This window comes from Vanessa cardui, chromosome 22 (assembly GCF_905220365.1).
Source record: "Vanessa cardui chromosome 22, ilVanCard2.1, whole genome shotgun sequence".
In the NCBI taxonomy this organism is placed as follows: domain Eukaryota; kingdom Metazoa; phylum Arthropoda; class Insecta; order Lepidoptera; family Nymphalidae; genus Vanessa; species Vanessa cardui.
Genome location: NC_061144.1, coordinates 2,872,012 through 2,891,892, shown reverse-complemented (window position 1 = coordinate 2,891,892; position 19,881 = coordinate 2,872,012). Strand labels below are relative to the sequence as shown.

The following is a 19,881-nucleotide window of genomic DNA, read 5'->3' as shown; positions in this document are numbered from 1 at the left end:
TAAAGATATACAAGAATATTTTATGAGTACAATTAGATTGTATTCTGTAGAAATGAGAAGAAGAGACACAGAAGCACTGTTATAGGTTGTTAAGATTTTAAAAAGGATACCATATTTATAGTGACTGTAACCCTGTCAAATTAAATATACATCTCAATAATAACCTACAATATATTTTAGAGACATTTTACAAAATCAGTTTTAGCTTCGTATTTATTTGAATCTAGAAGAATAACGTGTTATTGGAAACTTTTTTATGTAGTAACATACAAATAATATAAGAGATACGAAAGTCTGACTGACTCTACGATGGATCTTTGAGGAAAAACATAGACCATTTTCTAACGCACACGCAAGCGAACCGCAGCTTATAATTAGTATTATGTATTTAATAATGACATATTCTTTTATTGAACCACCTTTATAAGCGTGATCGTCCAATATAGTCCAGGTGGTCCAGGAAATAGCCGAAACAAACAGACAGACAGATATTGAAAAAATGTTATTTGATGTATGTACCGTATAAAATATTTATTTATCGGTGGTCATTTTAATGTTATAAACTGATAGGTACTCCAATTTTATTATATGTATAGATAAAAATAAAAACATTACAAACCGACTTACTTTGGGGCATTTACAGATTTTTTTGCTACTATGGCGTTAGGACATTTCCACCAAAATATTTTCGTGCGTAAATTTAAAATTAGTTGTCTGTCACTGCTTTAATGTAAATTTGTGCCTTTGTCTTCTTGCAAGTTTCATGTTGATTCGATTACTTTTGCTATCATCAATATCAGAACTTGTTTAGAATAATCCAAAAATGTTTACTAAGCTTACTTGTATAGAGTATAGGTGTTATTTTCATTATAAATCTGTATGCAAACGCCTCAATATGTTACACTGACTCATCATATACTCTAACGCTAAAAAGCAATACTTAGTATTAGTGTGTATATAGCCGAGATGGCCCAGCGTTTAGAATGTGTGCTTCTTAACCGATGACATCAGATTCAAACTCAGGCTAGCACCATTGCATTTTTATGTGCTTAATTTGTAATTTATTTGACCTCGGGGGTGAAGGAAAACATCGCGAGGAAACCTGCATGTGTCTAATTTCAACGAAATTCTGCCACATTTTAATCCACCTACCCGCATTGGAGCAGCGTGTATTATATGCTCCAAGATCTCAAATGGAGAGTAAGCCAGCAGCCCAGCCCAGCCCAGCAGTGGGAAATTTACAAGCTGCTGTTGTATATAAATATAAATCGACACTGATTAACTAAGTTTTTATACCAAGAAAATATTATGAAATTCATCAAGATTCCAACTCACAGATCAAAATTTGTTGGCGTTATTTATTTACGTCTTAAGTGTGACGTCACATCCTTGACGTCATTCAATTATTGCTCTACAATAGTAGGCTCTGAGCATCTCATAATGAGATCAAAATGAATGAAGAATGTTGCTGATTTTGGTATTCTTCAAACTTTTTTGGGTTTATTGAGGAGCCGAGATGCCCCAGTGGTTAGAACGCGTGCATCTTAATCGATGATTTCGGGTTCAAACCCAGGTTAGCACCACTATATATATGTGCCTAATTTGTGTTTATAATTCATCTCGTGCTTGGCGGTGAAGGATAACATCGTGAGGAAACCTGCATGGGTCTAATTTCATCGAAATTCTGCCACATGTGTATTCCACCAACCCGCATTGGAATAGCGTGGTGGAATATGATCAACTGTGTGTTAGGTACTTTTATATTGACAGAGTTAGTAATTTTTATGACTTCAACGGTGCTAATGTCTTTAAGTGATTATGATTGCTTACCAGCAGATGGCCCGTCCGTCTTTAATCAAATAACCAAAGCCTGTAAATGTTCCATGCTCTCGTCACATTTTTCTCTTTTACCAATTGGAAAGATTCACGTGTGAAGATTCGTACACAATTTCTTGGACTACTGGATGTATCTTGAACTGTTCTTATATATTTAAAGTAATTAAATATTACATTTACCATGTTTTTTTTTATTTTCATTTAGAGGAGCTCGATATTTCTACATTATCTACGAATGTCTTGTTCACGAGACTGGTGCCAATTTTGAATTGTCTGTTGCATTCTTTATGAATTATATATTTTGTTGGTATATAACTAAAACTTATTTAGTCAGTGTCGATTCCTATTTATATGTATCACAATATGTATGTATGTATTCAGTTATACTTAGTGTTGCTATTAAATTATTTTCGGTACTATACATATACTATGGTATATTCAAATATTCAATTGATGAGTTATCCAGGATTTTACAGAAAAATTTGTTGTATGGCTTTAATTTCACTTTATTAGCAGACAAATCGAATCTGTAAAATACATAAAGAGTCAAATTAATTTACGTTCCTAAATTGAAGCTGAATTTTTAATATACCGTTGGAATAATTAAAATGTTGAATTAATATAACAGAACTATTCTATTAACTAGCCTACATACAAAAACAGACTTTAAATTGTTGGTACTAGGAAATCTTTTTCATTGCACATACAATTATCCCTTTAAGGATTATCTGATATAGCAATTACCACCTTTTTCATAGCATGATAACATTAATGTTTCTCCGAATGCCAAAAATGGAGTCTAAATGAAATAAATAATATTTTATTTTAAAATATGTATTCCATTTTCGATATATTTTTTAAAATATTTTATAAATTTTTCTTTTACGTATTACTTCATCTATTTTTTGTTTTAAATTAGAGTTGGTTTATTAAACAGGTCTAAAAATTACTTCAAGCATGAGTACAGTGCTAAGTACGATAAAATTATTATTGTTTACGGCTATAAGCTAGGTTCCTTATAGGGTGTAGACATCCGCTAAGAATTTTACGAAACTCTATCCCTAAGGGGGTAAAACTTTGCGCGGGTAAAACCGCAGTTTTTAAGATGACCCAGTCGTGTGTTCTAAAAGAAGGTTGAGGTTTTAAACGCGCCTATCAAGAACAAGCGCAGCTGAATTATCAAACACCTTTATGGCGTTTATACAAACATCAAGAGTATTAGGATAGAGTATCCCACAGAACTTCTCATCAAACGGAGAAGGGGCATTAGTCCCGCCCAGACGTTTATGGGCCTTTTAAGCAATTACTTTAATATGAAGTTCTTTTAAACAATATATTCTTCACATAATTGTGTTATCGATAAATTGTCTATATGATAAATAATAAAAAGCTGAGATGGCCCAGTGGTTAGAACGCGTGCATGTTAACCGATGATTGCGAGTTCAAACCCAGGCAAGCACCACCGTATATGTGCTGCATGTGTCTTATTTCATTGAAATTCTGCCACATGTGGATTCCACCAACCCGCATTGGAACAGCGTGGTATATGTTCCAAAACCTACCTTTAATTGAAGAGGAGGCCTTATCTTTACTACTTTATGATAAATAAATTTAATCAGAAGGTGAAAGCAATTCCAGCGATTCTAAAAACCGTAACGCCACGTCTAAATCCTTGACGCAGTCAGTTCTAGATGGTCCCGATCACAAACAACTGACACATTCATTATCCGCCAATAGAATGCCGGTATTTCAATAACGAACTTACCACGGACATCACTTTGAAAAACCTTACTGTCCACGTGACAAGGGTACCAGCGAGGGTCTATGAATAAAGTTGCAAAGATTTAGGAACGCCTCGGGAACGAGTTTTGATATATTTTCTTAGATACGTCACTCCCGTTTTCTATTAAGTTCTTTCTTTGGTATACTATAAAACTTTTTCTATGTAAATACATTTATGTAATTGAGTCTGAGTAAGTTTGTTTTATCTTTTTACACGTTTATTTCACTTTTAACAGTTTATATGGAAGTTTAATATCGTATTGATTTTAATTGATTTCCTTTTATTCAAATACTTGATAGTTTGAATGGAGTTCATGGTGGGATGACGTCACAAAATATCGTACATTATTGTACCATAGAATATTCTATTGACTTACAAATTATATTCAATATATTTTAATTTAAATACCCCCTAGTTCTGCACATACATTGTCTACAGAATTAAAAGTCGAAATCAAAATAAACTTTATTCAAGAAGGCTTTTACAAGCTCATACGATTCGTCATTTTACAAATATATTTTAATTGTTATCTTAGGTGTGTTGATTTCATATTTAAATACACAAGTAATATTAACTAGTAATATATTAATATAAAATATGAATATATTACTAATTAATAAATGCTATTATAGTTATATGCACACTAAGATATACTACTACGGTAGTATAGTTAATGATAAATAAGCTTATAAATAATTTGTAATATATACACGCAAATTTATACTAATATTATATAGGAAACTATTTCTGAAACAGAAACAGAATATAAATGTGAATTCTATTGCTTATTTGAACTAATTAGTGATAAGTTCACTCGCCATGTAATTTTTATTTGCTACAATAACTTCTTATATAATTAATATTATTATGAATGCACACTTGTAGTTTATCTACTTGTAATATATATGTATTTTTTATTTGTTGCTTGATTTAAAATTGGTATTGTTAATGTAATTAATAGAGATTAAACTTTACTAGTATTATAAATGCGAAAGTAATTCAAGTATTGTTATGTGTTGTTCTTTCTTTTTTTTATGGTATAGGTCGGCGGATGGGCATATAGGCCACCTGATGGTAAGTGATCACCATCACCTAGACAATGATGCTGTAAGAAATATTAACTATTCCTTACATCGTCAATGTGCCACCAACCTTGGGAACTAAGATGTTATGTCCCTTGTGCCTGTAGTAATCTGGCTCACTCACCCTTCAAATCGGAACACAACAATACTGAGTACTGATTTGGCGGTAGAAGAAATAACTCTTTCACGGCAAATCACTGAACCGAATTGGTTGAATTTGACATGAAGCAAGTTTAAACCCCAAAGAAAATCATAGACTGCTTCCTTACGAGTAACACCACGCAAGCGAAACACAAGTCGTCAAGTAATTAACAAATACAGTTCTATATTCATTGCTCCAACAGTTTCGAGAAGTATTTCGGATATCCTTATAATAAAAGTAATGTATGTTACGTGTGAAATTTCCTACAACATCAAAACATCTTACTCCTCAATGTTGGTAGCAGCTAGATGATGTGAGAATAGAACATTTCTTACAGTGACCATGTTTATGGGGATATACGTTTGACAGCCGACCTAATAATCTATACTAATTTTATTAATGTGCAACTCTGTTTGTCTATCTGTCTGTCACTCTTTCACTACCTAAACGCTGAACCGAATTTGGTTAAATTTGGTATGAAGCAAATTTAAACTCTCATTAAGGACATAGACATAATTTTTTTGCCTAACACATGACAACCAAACCCCTAAAACGCCAGCGAAGCCGCGGGCTAAAACGAGTTTTAAATAAAAAAAAACGTATATAGTTATTTTTATAATATAAAAAATCGCTTCAGACAGATGTAAGATACTTCCTATTCTATCAATGAAAATATTTCCGGGTGATTTGACGTTGTAGCCCAAAGAATATAAACGAATATTATTTTTCAATATATAACGTCTACAGATATTTATAAACGTATTCCCGAAAGGTATAGCGGATTTTTTTTTTGTTTCTAATTTCCGGTCCACAAATCGAGCCCTTTCTTTTCTGTTACATATTTAAGTAAAATAATTCGAATACTCTCGATAGTATTTTCTTTGCGAAAACGAAAATAAAATTCTGATGGATGAATAATATTTTTATGGTATTTAAGAGAAATAAAGATTCTTTATTCGATTTTATACCTTTTATATAGTTGTAATAAGATTGAAAATGTTTTCCGCTATTCATTGCTCTATAAAATTGTTAGTTGCAAATAATTAAAAAAAAATAACGGATTTTTTTGTACAAAATCAAAACCCACTGGGCTAAGGCCACCTCTCTCTTTGTGGAAAAGGTATGGAACACCACACTGTTCGAATGAGGTTTGGTGGAATACAGATGTGGCAGAATTTCTATGAAAATAGACACGTAGAACCTTCAATTTTTTCCTCACAATTTTTTTTACACCGCCGAGATACGAGATACGAGATGAATTATAAACACTATTTAAGCTCATGAATATTCAGTAGTGCCTTCCTGGGTTTGAACTCGCAGTCATTGGTATAGATGCACGCGTTCTAACTACTGGGCCATCTCAGTTCCAGAGCTTGTACATAATAGATAAGATTATGAAAATATATTTACAATTTGGGTGATATAAGTCAGCACTGTTATGGCAATGTTTATATTTATTGTAAAAAAAAAAAAAACAAGAAGAAATATTTGTTTAAACTTATTAAAACTTGAAGTACATCGGAACTCATTACTTTAAAAGCAATCAGCTTACAGATAACTCGCCGGCAGAGCAATAATGAAACAATTCTTATACTAACGGTATTTATTAATTGAAAACTTGATTTTAATTATGAATATAATTTTATCTTAAAAATCATCACACCAGCTATTTGATGAGTTTAATCATATGTAACCGAAGTAGATTACAGATCTTTTTTTTTAAATGGTAGTGTCTACTTTTAGACATATAAAAAAAAGTTTTTTTATGTCTTATAAAGTTGCAGTTGTGGTATAATTCTTTGGAGAAGGTTGATTTAGAAATTCAACGGAAAATTGACCTTTTAATTATAAGAACTAGTTATCCGTGTTCAAAAGGTTAAAAGCTTAGAAACTACATAATATAATCAAAGTAACTATTAATTCGACTGTCTATAGTAAAAATACATTTTCCATTCGTTAATATTTAAAATAAGAAAAGAAAACAGGCTTCAAATGTCCTCGCTTTTTTAAATGGCGATACACGTGGCAGATTAACATCTGCCTCGTGCAGGTTTCCTCACGATGTTTTCCTTCTTCAGCTAGCACGTGATGAATTATTAACAAAAAATCTGAAACCCATGAAAATTCAATTAATGAATGAATCATCAGTTAATATTTACGTTTATAAACTGCTGGGGTAACAAAGCTCATTGGACTACTATAAATAATGATTATTGAACACATCAATAGTGTTAATTACATAGGAACGTTTAAAACATGTATAGACAGTATCTATTATTACGTTACGTTTCTGAATCCTGTTGAGAAGAAAGTTGTTTTCATACAGAGATTCAGATGTTGCCTTGCCCAACAGAGGAACATTAACAAACGATTACTGAACATTTACTAAATATTTGTATACAACAACAGCAAACAACAACAACAGCAGCCTGTAAATTTCCCATGGCTAGGCTAAGGCCTCCTCTCCCTTTTGAGAAGAAGATGTGGAACATATTCCACCACGCTGTTCCAATGCGGGTTGGTAAAATGCATATATGGGAGAATTTCAATGAAATTAGACACATGCAGATTTCATCACGATTTTCCTTCACCGACGAACACGAGATGAATTATAAACACAAATTAAGCACGTATATAGTGGTGCTTGCCTGGGTTTGAACCCGAAATCATCGGTTAAGATGCACGCGCTCTAAACACTGGACAATCTCAGCTCACTATTTGTGTACATCTGTATCAAATGTTCAGTCAAAGTTCAAGAGTTTCCAATCACTGAGCAACCAGATCGTGTTAACTTAGTTGTATTATAAAAGCTACTAACAGTTGCAAACTAAGCAGTCACTTCGATCGATAAATAATTTCGCTAAATTTGTAACCCCTATGTAATACATATAACTATATAGTTCGTACAAAGTTTCAGGTATCATTGTATTAGTTCTGCTACTTTATAATGGCTGTCTGTAATATTATCGATGATTAGTACGCAGTAAATTGTATCGATTAAGACAAGCGCTGTTATTAACATCGTAATGTTTTATTTATTTTGATTTTGTGTCAAGTTCGTATAGGTGGTATGGGATATGTATCATATTGGCTCACAATGTTGGTAGTGCTTTAGAAATATTAGAGTAGTAGGAATAAGTTTAACATTGATTACGGTATCAGTTTCGATGAACACTGCATTTTGTACAGAATTTTCAATCAGGTGGCTGATTTAACAAATAGCTCTTAAATCACACCTTATGGAAAGTGATGACACAGCCTAGATGAACGCGCTTGCCTAGAAGATGCCAAATCACTCTAGGCTTGAAGGTACATATATTAGAGGTGATGGTAATACAATATATAACATATAGTAATATTACTGAATACTATCCCGACCTCCGTAGTTAGGGATAGTATTTAAAAGGAAGCAATATATATTACTTAAGATTGTGAACTCTGAAAGCAATGAGGTAGTTTTTAGATGAACATTCAAGAATGTTAATCTTGATAAGATCTGAAGAGCATTCGATCGAATGAACGGAAATATTCTGATAAGACTTGTTTCTACATTGTCAGTTATTTAATTATAAGTAAAGGATTTCTGTTACTGCGATCCATTCCATGGTATACATAAGTATATTATATACATTGTATAGTATATAGCTCTATAAATTTTCGAATAGAGAACACGAAAAGATATTGTCTAATTTTATATGCTTCCATTTTTAAGAGACATTTTTAACTGGTCAGAATCAGTATTTCTTTTAACTATATAATATCAATTTATAGGAAAGGAAAAGAAAGTCCTATCAAAATCGGGCCAGCCGTTCCAGAAATTAGCCGGAATAGACTCTCCAGAGATTATATAATGTAACGCAGAATTCAAACATATCAATATAAATATATGTAGTAATATACTTACAGCGTTGTATAAAACAATATATATAATTATAAATCAAAATGAGCCGTCAAATTACTGCATAAAAGCTAACTTTGGGTTACCATAAATCATACTACACGTATTTAGCCCGACATAATTTCCCCAGGGCGTCCTATACGACCAGTTTATTACGATCCTTTGTGTAACTATCTGTATATTATTTATCTTGGCATCGCGGATAAACTAAGTGTCAACTATAATGGTTATATGGATTTGTGGATCGGATTCAGTGGTGTGAAAATTACTAGTATATATGTATCAATGGTGATAAGTATGTACATTGACATATGGTGGTATATCGCTGCTATAGACAATGAGAGGACCACATTTGGCAAGTGTTCGTTCAATATGATTGATATTAGTATTTGTAATCACTAAAATAATCTATTGTAATGGATACGTTAGACGCGTTTAAGGATTTCTACTAAATAATACTAAATATAATATAATAAATAATACTAGCTGTGCCTGCGACCATTCACGTGTTTGAATTTAACAAAAAAAAATTGTAGCTAAGTTAGTTTTTATTATATCCATCCGCCAATGAAAGACCAGTCATAATCGGTCCAGCGGTTTTAGAAAATAGCTGGAACAAACAGACAAACATTGTAAAAAATGTTATCCTGGTATATGTACCGTGTATACATACATATGCATTGAGTAAAAAAGGGCTAATTTAATATTACAAACAGACACTCCAATTTTATTATAAGTATATATTATAGTGTGTATAATTTGACAACTGACAGATATCAACGTTTTTAGTAGAGCTATGGAAGAAAAGGACATTAAAAATTACAGCTAATTATTATAAAGTTCCAGAGATTAGCCGGAACAAACAGACAGACAAAAGTTGTAAAAAGTGTTATTTTGGTATAAATACATATGCATTGACTAAAATGGGCTATGTAAATATTACAAACAGACGCTACAATTTTATTATATGTATAATTTACGTTAATCATATAGACCTCTTTGTACAGTAACGCTTGAATGTGTATCTTCTTATTTTTAATCAGTATCCAAAAACAGAGTTTTTAGTTTGTACAGAAAACAGTATGATAATAATGAGTAGGATACCAACAAATTCACGGCCCTAACTTTAATAGTTTACGCCCGGCAATGATGAATCAGTCAAAGGAAATGTTATTTATTAAGTATAGATTAAAATTGAAGACCAAATTTGTTATATATTTGCAATAGATTGAGGGGGAAAAAGTTGTATTATTTGGATTGCATTAAAACCTTTTTGCTCGGTAATCATTGTCAATGAAATTTAACAGGTGCTATGAGTATCAGAATAGAGCGATCGAAAGCTTACCGCAAATGCGGGAGCATAAACATATGGTTATCCTTATCTGCTACGGTGATGTTTCATAAACGAACTGAAAGTAGAACGAGACAAACGTATATTTGTTTATTCAAATTCTAACCAATTGACAAACGTGAACGCGCTGAATTTGAATTTTGACATTGGTGTTCGATCAGTTCTGATTCGTACTTCCCATAACTGATCCTTTTTTATAGTGCAAATTAAAATTAGTACTGTGCTATTGTGTTATAAGAAAAATGTCGATCTAATTCACTGTTTTGCGAGTGATGCGGACACAAAAATCTTTGAACATGTTTTTGAAGAATACAAAGAAAGACTGAAAATTATTCCTGAAATTCTATGCAAACATCGAACCCTTTTAGTAGATATTAAAAACGTACATCCTTGTTAAAACCAGTACGCACCGTTCGGAATAGATATACAATCAGAAGAAACTTAAAATTCACCGTACAACCTAAACGCGAAATATGAGAATGTGAGATATTCCATTGGCTATAACAATTAAATTTATGACATGTACAGCTTGTTATTTTTCCGCTACTAGGCTAAAAATCTCCTCTTCCTTTGTGGAAAAAGTTTTCGAGCATTCTACCGCCCTATTTCCAATACGGGTTGGTGGAATCAGATGTGGCTATGTTTTCCTTCAACGCCGAGCACAAGATGAATAATTAAGGGGTTTGAAGCCGCAATCATCGGTTAAGGCGAACGCGTTCTAACCATTGGGCCATCTCAGCTTTATAGGATACGCGTATCAAATTGACGTATTAAAATATGAAGTGAATTCTTAGAAAATAACACTGCAGATAGAAAGAGAGTTAAAAATTCCGACCAAAAATGTTATCAGTAGTTAATGATAAGTATCATTTTGAAATTGGTTATACATTTAGCAACGCTAGTAGCATGAATTGAAACAAACAATGAGAAGATGGCACCGGAGGATTAAGCTAAAATCATAAACAAAAATTATAGTGTCGATATATGATAGAAATTTTATTTCATGTCACTCACAAAATTTTAAGTTATTGACGCAAGTATCATACCTGACTGTGAATATTGCTATAATTTTTTTGTTTGCACACCTACTATACATACCAATACTGGTACATAACTTAGCTATAAAAGAATCTTTCAAATGCCATGCTACAAAAATACGGCATATTGTGATTCATATAGATGATGCCATATCTGCATGAAAATATCACAGAAATAACGACTTCCTGGCAAGGGGTTTTTGCTGGTCAGAAATAATACGTGCCGCAGAAATAACGAGTCATTTACGTATCAGATCTGATCCGTTTCGCAAATTACGATATGTATGTACTTCGAATCGAGACTTAGAACTAAACGTGTTATTTTTTTAAATATACCACCAATTTTGGATGCCAGTCATGTAATGAATATTTAAACAAAAAATACATATAAAGGAGCAGCATGTCCGAGCTTAGCTGACGTCACGAGTGTCAGAGTTTCGATCTTTAACCAACTTCGGTGGTATGAAATAAAACTCAGAAAATAATCCTCTCTGATTTATTCCAATATGAGGCGGTCCGATCGCTCCGACGGCTCAACCTAGCCTGTCGATACCGGCGGGCGCTTGATCTTTTGTAACAAAAATAGGTGGGTTGACTTATTCACTCAATATAACAGTTGTTTACCAACACTAGAATATTTCAGACTAATATAACATTTCAAAATTCACTAAAAATTATTAATTTAACAATCAAACAGTTTTAAATCATTAAAATAATCATTTCTGGACACGTGTTTTTCTTACAGTCGTGGTTTCGCGCCGATATATACAATATTAATTTTAGACAAGCTTACTTAAATAACAGTTTCAGCTCGGAAGAGCTCTGGTTCCCAGAGAATCGTTGCCAGAATTTTTTTAGTTAACTATGATCATAACTATCTATCACAAGATTTACTTATTAACATCAGTCTATTGAATAAAGTAAGACCAAGGGAACCTTTGTCTCGTTTTGGCAATCTTTTGCGATGTAAGAAATACGGAACCAACCTTGGGCAATAATGTGTTATATCCTTACCTGTAGTTACACCGGTTCACTCACTCTTCAAATTAGTACATGACAATATTGTATATTCTATCTATCTACGCGGGCTGCAAAGCCCTAATCGAAGGACGTCATTGAACCTTCATTTTTGTAATTCATGCGCGTAAATCACTATACAATAAAAAATCAATGCAGCCAAGGCTTTGTGTTGGATGATTTGACATATTCCTACGCAAACAAAGGGTTGTAAGATTTGCACTGGTCATATTTATCTGCAACACCCAATCAAGTAAGGTCAACGACCTCTTAAAATAATTTCTTTCAATAGATTTCGTGCCCATAGACGGACAAAGGACTGATCAATCCTAAAATCAAACAATCCGCACTATAGCTATATGCGTATTTTTGTTTCCATCATAATTGCTAAACCAATTACATCAAGGTTGCGATTGACAGAGATCTGGAAAATTTAAAATGTTGCTGAATTCAATTCTTGGAATAATAAGTACCAAATAATTGTACTCAGCGAATCAGTTTCCAAAAACCGAACCATTAGATTACCAGACAGGAGAACGTTAGATAATGTTATCGATTCTGTTAAAAACAGTCTTTAAACTAGTTTAGTGCTTTTTAGTTAGTTTTATTTAATTCGAAGCTGAAATAGCCGAATATATGGAGCACGTGAATAGCGACTTGACCTTTTTCACTAGGTCTATTCGTTCTTATATCGCACAGGATAAATATATTAATGGATAAATTGAACGTGAGCTCAAATTTTTTTCATACGTTTTTACGACATCTATCAATTGAGATTGGTTTCTACGAAAAATCACGTAATTTCAGTAGTCCATCTAATACAATATTGTTAGCTATCAATATACACGTGGTTAACTAAACAGAACTTTTTTTTTACAATTATAATCGAAATGACAATAAATAACTTAATTTAACAAGAGATCGGCTCCGCACAGTCAAAATTAATCCCTTGTCGATTTTTTTGTATTGTGTTTATAGTAGTGCTGTTGACAGCATCACTGGTTGATTACTATATTCAGCTTTGAAGTTTGAGTCCTTTCGGGCTCGAAAGTGACGCTCGTTCTAAGAATATCTCCTATGAGATCGCACCTTTGCTCAGAATGTAGTCGGGGTGTGAAACACTTCTGATCAGAGCACTGATTGAATCTGTTGACATCACTAGATATACAAAAACTGTCACTCAGGTAGATAAACTACCTCTGTCGATTCGTTCTCACCACCTTATATACCTTCTGTTTTTTGTTATTCTTACAACAATATAATTTTTACTGCATATACAGAGTTTATAACATTTAGAGGAGACATATAAAATAAGTTCGTTTTGCACGATATGGTTATACCACCAATACTGTCATGGTAAAAAGTCTTATGTTTGATGTAACAAAATATATTTGTACCTACCAATATTTTTCTTGCCGTCCAGTATAAATATGATGTAATTATGTTAATTAATAGGTTGTTCTACAGAGTCGGCTAATGAAAAGCAACTACACTTAATTAGATTAGTCTAACCCTTCTTCAAGCTTGTTATCTAGATCAGTGAAAAATTCCGGACACTTTATAACCAAAACATACACCCGCTTTCGACTAAAGCCCTTTTCAAAGTGTACTATCAGCGGCATTGAAAAATTAGGGTATTTATAAATAAGGACCTCATTTTAGTAATTTAAGCAATAGAAGTATAAGATGTTTGAAGTAATGACGTCAGGAAATTTGTTATGAAAAGTAATACGGATATGACAAATTTAAAAATCGAATAATTAATTATAAGAAGTGCATCTAATAGATACATGGCGCTTACTTGTGCCTATTGCGTCAAACCAGGAGATCCCTTTTTGCAGCGAAGCTCTCAGCCATACTGTAGCAAGCCTTAAAACGATCTAAGTAATTGCCTCGTTGGTTTAGAAGCTAGCTTATAAAGCGGCACAATCCAGTCCGGACATTATCACTGCTGTCTTAGATAAACGTGAATTTATAAATTATATTCACCATAAAACACCTACTAAGATACCTTCTACCTATTAAAAGTAAAGCAATCTTCTTTGCTACGAACTTAAACGATTTAATATGAGCCGAGATGACCTAGTGGTTTGAACGCGTGCATCTTAGCCGATGATTGCGGGTTCAAACCCAGGCAAGCGCCGGTGAATATTCATATGCTTAATTTGCGTTAATAATTCAACTTGTGGTCCCCGGTGAAGGAAAACATCTTGAGGGAAGCTGTATGTGTCTAATTTCATGAAATTCTGCCGCATGTGTATTCGAATATTCACATTGGAACGGCTTAGTGGAATATGTTCCAAACCTTCTCCTCAAAGGGAGATAATGCCTTAGCCGAATAGTGGGAAATTTACAAGATATTGTCGTTGAAAGATAACAATGAATACAAACTTAAAAATGATAATATCGTATATTTTTGAGCACAAAAAACCGTTTAGGAAATTACTTTACCATATTTACATACGTACATACAAAACAGACTAAACAGTTTACCTTTTTAGCTGTAGCGTACTACGCTAAAAATCCAGCTCATTTGAATAAACAATTATTGTTTGACGTAGTTTTCGGTCGGAGAGGCCGAGATCTGGGAGAATAATTACGAACTGATTCAGCAATGTTACGAGAAAATGCCGAGAAAGTTCCCAGATACACAGCGATTCAAAGCGAAATAAATAAGATTCAAAAACAAAAGCGAATACAGGCTAATCTCCGCTAACCGCGTTAATTTGCTTGGTACAAGTCGTCTAATTAGTGAACTCAAGAATTCGATGAAGTTTTCTCGTTGAAAGCATTAATTATTACCTCAGTGGGCAGATTGCGTTCCTATTATAACGAGCTTGGTAGTAAAATCATGCTAAATTTCGGTTTCATGCATTAATAAATTACTTTCAGTTTACAAATTTACGTCATGTATTTTGAGGTTATCATGTATTTCGTGACGTAGTTCATTTACTGTGAATATTCTGTTGCTGATTATATATGCTGAAAGGTATCGTGTGCTCATCAAATCGTGTACTATATCTGCCACTAACATATCATATCATGAATGAAACTATCATCATTATTACAGAGTATAAAACAAAGTCGCTTACCGCTTTCTGTTCTCTATGTATGCTTAGATCTTTAAAATTACGCAACGGATTTTAATGCAGATTTTTTAATAGATAGAGTGATTCTAGGAGAAGGTTTTTGCATATAATACATTGACAATACAGTAAAGAAACATTGATCACTTTAGACGTTTCTAATCTGATGTCGTAAATAAACAAATTCTATAGTATATTCAGAATCAACTAGCTGTGCCCGCGACGTTGTAACAAAAAAAAATTGTAGCCTAAGTTACTCCCTGTTATATCATTTATCTGTCAGTGATAGTTCCATTAAAATCGGTCCTACCGTTACTGAGATTAGCCGGAACAAACAGATAGAGTGAAAAAACTTGTATAAAATGTTACTTCGGTATATGTACCGTGTATAAATATATATGAATTGAGTAAAACAGGGCTGTTTTAATGTTACAAACAGACACTCCAATTTCATTATATATATAGATATTGCACTTTGACCTGGGCGGGTCGCTAGTTATTACAAATATAAGTATAAATAAATATAAGTATAATAATGGACAACATCACATACATTACTCTGATCCCAATGTAAGTAGCTAAAGCACTTGTGTTATGGATAAATAAAAATTTTAACAAAAAGAAAAACCGACTTCAAACAAAACACTATTTTAAAACAAATGAATATGCACGAAAAAGTAATAAAAATAATTGCGTATTCAACATATTTTTTAGAGTCTTCCTAAGTTAAATGAAATGAAAAATATTAGACTACTTAAAAGTCGATTAACGATTATATCATGTAGTTATAGTTATTGGTATATTTGGAGCCGGTGTCAGCCACGGTGCCCTTGCCCCAACAATCAAAAGAAAGAAGCGATACGAGCCCCTTGATTGATCCAGTATATTATTGTGTAAAAGGTAATTTGTAATAAACATATTTGTTAAAGTATTCTCGTATTGTTTTTTGATAGATATACTGTAGGGTTTTATTGGCTGACACATTTGAAGTCGGTTTTTCTTTTTGTTAAAATTTTTATTTATTTTTTGATTTTAAGTGAAGCTGATGTTGACTAACTATTTTTTTTAATATGGATAGATTAAGCGTTCCGTTTATATGAGTCAGAAACTACTCGAGGACAATTTCAAAGGAAACTTGCGAATAAAGCAAAAATAGACTTTCGAAAATGCGGATTTAATACGTCACGCGGCGTAAACTACAAGGATCCCTCGAAAGAGCTGTAATCGAACTCAGCAAAAAAACTTTGAAAAAGACCAACTATATTTCGTACATCATATGACATCACATCACATACACAAAATTTGATTAAAGATAGTAAGAAATTCTGCCCCATATCGCACCCTAACTGCGAGCCGTATAGGAATTCCATCACTACATAGTATAAAACAAAGTCGCTTTCTCTGTCCCTATATCTTTAAATCTACCCAACGGATTTTGATGCGGTTTTTTTTAAAAGATAGTGTGATTCAAGGGGAAGGTTTTTGTATATAATACATGAACAATATAGCAAAGAAACACTGATAATTTTAGAAGTTAGCGATGTGATGTCGTAAATAAACAAATTCTGTAGTATATTTAGTATCAGTATTGCACCCGTGCGAAGCCGGGGTGGGTAGCTAGTTGATTATAATATTCGACTATCATAATTAAATAAACATAACCACGTTACGGAAGGTGACTCAAATATCCAAATAACCTATAAATAAAAGATTCGACCGAGTATCGTTAACGTGCTCCTCAGAATTGTTCCGTTCCCTTCCGTTCCGTTACTTTGTCATGGATCCTGTGCTCAGAACCTTACCAAACTTTCACCAAATTACCCTTGAAGTATATATTTTATAATAAAAAAAGAATTATCAAAATTGGTTAACGTGATTTTCAGTTATTCACCGATTTGTCGCGCATATACATTATGCAAATTTAAGACTTATGTCGTTTTCATATGGATACCATCATCGGAAAAAAAATTAAAAAAAATTGGGACCCCACGGGAAGCACTACCTTTCAAACAAAAAAAAATTTCATTTTTTGTAGTGAATTAAGCGTATAACTGGTTTTATGTACAAAAATGTTTTTTTTTATTTTACTTTGCCAACATTACTAAACGGTTTGCTGTGTTAGTCGTGAAGACGCCGCAGACTTTGAATAATATTTAATGTAAAATAAACTAAGCGACAGACTGTTAGAGACTGAAATTGATATTAACGTGTCGGGTTTCTGTTGCTTTATACACTATTAATTTTATTCTGTGCCAACAAAGTGAATAATGGGGGAAAATCTTGGAATAATATATAATTTGAAATAAGGACATCACGTTATAATAAATTATTTTTGGATATTTGAACGTGCATCTTAACCGATGATTTCGGGTTGAAATCCAGGCAAGCACCGTAAGGAAAATATCGTGAGGAGACCTGCATATGTCTAAGTTCATCGAAGTTCTGCCACATGTGCTCTTTAATGGGAGAGGATGCCTTAGCCCAGCGGTGAGAAATTTACAGGCTGTTACTGAAGAGTGATTTTCAGTTTTTCGTGTATTAAAAAAAAGTATTTTTCTGCCACAATCCTTGACCTTCGAAAAAGAACGTTTAAAATGTCCAATTTCAGCAACAAATTCGTTCAAACCCAAGACATTACTGGGAGTTATCAGTCGGAAAACTCTTGCAAATTTATTCATGAGGTGCTGATCGTATTTGGTGATACGACCCTCAGTTTTATTATCGTGTTTACGCCCAACTGAATATCTGTTTAAGCTTTGTTTTTATAAGGTTTTTTGATGAGACACATAACGCTTTGATGTGAGTCAACGCAATTTGTAATCGTTTGAGGCATTGAATTTATGTATGTATATAAGCCTTGTAACTGTATGTACTTTTATAACTTTTTATAATAAGATATTCTGAAAATATTTTATATATATCTGGTTTAATACGTTGTTAGGAATACAGTGAGACAAATCCAAGCAAGTACCACTGAATAGACATGTGCTAAATTTTTATTTATAATTCATCTCGTGCTTGGCGATGAAGGTAAACACCGTAAGGAAACCTGCATGGGTCTAATATAATAGAAATTCTGCCTCATGTGTTTCCACCAATTCGCATTGGAACAGCGTGGTGGAATATGTTCCAAACCTTTCGCTCAAAGGGAGCGGAGGCCTTAGCCCAGTAGTGGTAAATTTACAGGCTGTTGTCGTGTTGTTGTTGTAGACATACATACATATACATTACATTAGTGACATCAGAAAAATTAATCACTCCTATAGTTCCAATGCACCAACATTTAGATGGGAATTTTTAATAATTTATTAACATAAGAATTAACAACATTAAATGCTTAAATATATATATACAAATATTAACTAAAACTAGTTACTATATAAATCTTGACCGCGTGGAATGGTGGCAAGAATGCTAGCAGCATTCTATATAGATGGGAATATATTATTTCCTTTGTACATTAGTTACATTGGCTCAATCAAATTTTGTATCTTGGAGAATAATATATCACAAGTAGGTGGTACCTAACCAATAGGCTCGCAAAGCAAAAATGAGCACAACGTCATTTAACCACGTAAACTTTTGATATTTTTTAATAATCGTGCAGCGTACATAGTTATCTCATCCTTGGGATAGACAGCCGTTAACTGTTACGTTGTTGGAAATTGCAGTCAGCGAACCGATCCAATTACGAATTCAACGTATGATACAGAAAAGTGAAGTAAATTTGTACATTCAGAACTATTTCTCCAAATTCCGAAAAAGCTAATTGTAATCGTTTGAAATCGATTTTTTTGTAAAAAGCCTTGTAGCCGTATATATATTTTTAATTTGATTTTTTTGTATGCTCAAACACTGGAGCACTCTCTATTCTCTCACACTCATAATTCTTTGAGATGGTTTTGGGAAAGAATAATCCAATATTTTTTATTGGGCTTACATGAGTAAAGTAAAGTAAAGTAACAGTCTGTAAATTTCCTACTGCTGAGATAAGGCCTCCTCTTCCATTAAGGAGGGGGTTTGGAACATTTTCAAATACGCTGTTCCAATTCGGGTTGGTGGAATGCACATGTGGCAGAATTTCAATGAAATTAGACACATGCAGGTTTCCTCACGATGTTTTCCTTCACCGCCGAGCACGAGGTAAATTATAAACACAAATTAATCACATATATAAAGTGGTGCTTGCTTGGGTTTGAACCCGCAATCATCGGTTAAGATGCACGCGTTCTAACCACTGGGCCATCTCAGCTCTCGTGAGATTTTAACGCTAAACCTTGATATCTTTGGCCGTTTCTTAGTCATTAGATCAACTAGACAGTCACACGTATAGTATAGTATTATCTAACACATTGGCAATATAAATAACGAGAATTTACGAGTATCTACTAATACTACTATTATAAATTATACCGACGACATAATTCTGCAAGTCTCAATCTCATTTTAATTTCACTGCACATTTAAATATTTCAAACAATTCCCTCAGGTAACGAATAAGAATAAAAATGGAACTATAAAGACACTACACAATACAAGTCTGTCCATTAAGTATGAAAGGACAACATTAATTATTTCACTGTTTCTTATATAAATAGCTCCGACTTTATTTAAATAGTATAATTTATAATTAAATATTGTAGTTCGTA

General features: G+C 33.0%; 1 protein-coding gene across 1 annotated transcript in view; it reads left to right on the top strand.

Annotated features, from left to right (window-relative positions):
- Positions 1 to 19,881, top strand: part of LOC124539406 (Down syndrome cell adhesion molecule-like protein Dscam2) — a 159,465-nt gene that overhangs the window by 760 nt on the left and 138,824 nt on the right. The gene's annotated exons all lie outside the window — the stretch shown is intronic.